Genomic DNA, 3,047 nt, shown 5'->3' with positions numbered 1-3,047 from the left:
TTTGAAAAGGTACCACCCCAGTGACAGCTGTTGTACCTTTATTTCAGAGAGAATTGTATATAGCTCAAAAACGATTTTTCTTTGCAATAATTGTCACTTAACAACTAATTATTAATTATAACAATAAACAATAATTGCCACATTTTGTTACATACAGCAATCCCATTCATACAGTACATTTGTAAGTGTAGTCAAACTGTCCCAATACATATTTGGGCCAACCAGCTAAATGGAACTACACAATTTTCAACATTTGCCCAACACTCTAACTAAACCGTTCAGTAAATGGATTTTATCATGTGCTTCATCTTGGGAGCAGAAATTATAGCTGAATCATCGGATGAATACAGCTGGGGTCATCCAGGTCCATTCGGGCCACTACACACCCAGGCTCTAATACTGTTCCTGATCTTTTTAAAAAGTGAATGCAACCGGAATGCTGGACATGCAGTGTCATCTCCATCTTCATAACCTGTAAAAAGACAGCAAAATTAATAAACCACTCTAATAAGTAATTGAAAACTGTTCCCAACATCTCTGTCAGTGCCACATATGGTCATATACAGTGTATGAAATAGTGCATTCTATAAAGAGAAACTGCCGCCTAGAAATGTAAAATGCTTTGCCTCATCTTTCCCTCAATTTCAGCAAAAGGCTGGGTAGCCAGAACATGAGAACCGTCAGCGACTACATACTGCAAACAGCTTGCCAGCAGAGGGCGACCTGAGCACCGTAGGGTCTCGTTCCTTCTCAAACACACACATTTTGTTGCCCACTGTGATGCAGTAGCTATACATCATATGACAAAAGACCAAATAAACATCAGCTGATACACAAGAAAGTACACTTTGGTATCCAGTACAAAACCTCTTTTCTTCTTCTCTAACCTGTCAATCTCCTCTTTCATGTAGGTTGTGTAGCTGCTGCCACCATAGGAAAGTAGTAGACCGCCATCACTGAGTCTATGGACATCAACTTCAATATCTGAATCATTCATTATGATAATATACGTGGTGGGCAACTGGCGGGCCACCTGGTACCGCAGACACAAACAAATAGATTAATGTCGGTTAATCGTAAATTAAAAGATAGTCAAAGGGATTTCAGTGTTTTTTGTTACCTGTAGGCAGTATTTGACTCCATCATAGATCAGATCAACACTGATTGTGTTGACAAGACTTGCAACAGGCAACACCTGACCCCTGAAACATCCAGAAATGCATTAAAACACAGAATGCTGTACAATTATATTGGTTTCTTTGGGTTTTCAATGCCTTATATGCTGGAGTGCCCGAGTAGTGGAAATACCTCTCCAGTGAATGCAGGAAGTCAGACATGCTCTCTCTAAAACTTGCATCAGCAACTTGTAGAGCACCGCATACCACACCTAACATGGTGTCTGGCCTTTCCACCTAAAAGAAACATTAAATAAAAAACATAAAACAAATGTCACTTTACTTTAAATGGCTTCAAAGTTTATTTTACATGGGAGGAAAGTAGAACAGAGTTCCTATAGAGGAAAGAGAGAGTCTTGATCTGGGACAGTTCTCTTCCCATGTTTGGGTCTTACCTGCACTTTCTCTGCAATAAGGTGATCCAGCCAGCCAGTATCGATGTCATTGTTCCTAAAACTCTCCGTCTCCAGTAGCTTAATGAGGTACCCCACCGTGGTCCTGAAATCTCCTCTGATAGACAGCTTCTTCATGGCTACCACCATGTTCCTGCAGGCCATTGGAACAAAGACCTCATTAATTTATCTACTATAAAAATAGAGCTCTATCTAATATTTTTTTTTCTAAGGAGCAAAAAAGAAAAGACACAAGCATCTCTTGATAATCTCCAGGAACTCACGAGATGGCCTCTTCTCGGTTCTCGCCCCAGGAGAAACAATGTCCAAACCGAGAGTCTGCAAACTCATGTAGGCCTCCGGTTGCTCCTACACTGAAGTAACCCCACACGTTCTTACTGCTACGGAAGTTCAGCTCCTGAACTGTGCCTGAGCTTGGTTTAAAGCCCTTGTGAGAACAAAAATGACAAATAAATGAATCAAGCAATAAACTGAAAGTAGCCTTCAAAGACTACTGGATTTAAACTAAGCTTTTAAAAACATTTTTAAAAATATACTGTAATTAAGCAGGAGTAACTAAAAGGATATGAATGAATTAATTTAGACAAGCAATCTAGCAAGTTTTGCATTATCAGACAATTTTGGAAGATACTTGCATGATTGAGCATACAAAGAAAGTTTGTGATCAGTCTCAAAGTCTCAAAGAAAGTCTCTTAAGCTCAACACGGATGCATTTATTTGATCGAAAATAGCGAGAACAGTAATACTGTGAAATATTGCAATTTAAAATAACTTTCTAATTTGAATGTAATTTATTCCCGTGGTGGCAAAAACTAAATTTTCAGCAGCAGAAATCATTTTATGATGTTGATTTGCTGCTTATAAAACATTTCTTATTATTTATGTTGAAAACTGCTCACTTCATCTGGGTTCTCACTGGTGATACGTGCAGCTATGACATGTCCTCTTAGAAAGGGGATGCATTCTGGAGATTCAAAGTTAATAGGTGTGTCTCCCCACAGAGTTTCACCAAAGAGGACACGGATATCCTTAATTCTGTAAAGAGGGATCCCCATCGCTATCTACATGGAGAAGGTACCAAAAGTTTATGATCAGCATTTGATAATTATAGACATATTAACAACAATAACAAAAAAGGAAAAAAAATATTAAGGAAATAAAAGTCCTGCTACTTTGCAGTGAGAATCTCAAGACTTCATTAAACAAAAAACAGCACTACTGGAGCGGTCACTCTCTTATACACCCAATGCTTCTGAGTCCTTTTCCTCCTAATAGCTGTACTTTGCCTTACCTGTAGCTGTGCAGCAGGAAGGTTAACGTCAGCAATCATTTCAGTGCAGGGGTGTTCCACCTGTAGCCGTGGATTCAACTCCAGGAAGTGGAAACCTCCATCCTTGGTGAACAGATACTCCATTGTACCAGCACTTACATAGCCCACCATTTTAGCCAGACGCACTGC

At 39.3% G+C, this 3,047-nt stretch overlaps 1 pseudogene; it reads right to left on the bottom strand.

Annotated features, from left to right (window-relative positions):
• LOC107595957 (acetyl-CoA carboxylase 2-like) overlaps window positions 1–3,047 on the bottom strand; it is a 12,717-nt pseudogene that overhangs the window by 1,812 nt on the left and 7,858 nt on the right.

This window comes from Sinocyclocheilus grahami, unplaced genomic scaffold (assembly GCF_001515645.1).
Source record: "Sinocyclocheilus grahami isolate Dianchi unplaced genomic scaffold, SAMN03320097.WGS_v1.1 scaffold211.1, whole genome shotgun sequence".
In the NCBI taxonomy this organism is placed as follows: Eukaryota; Metazoa; Chordata; class Actinopteri; order Cypriniformes; family Cyprinidae; genus Sinocyclocheilus; species Sinocyclocheilus grahami.
The sequence above is the reverse complement of the archived record's forward strand: the minus strand, read 5'-3'. Positions and strand labels throughout refer to the sequence as shown.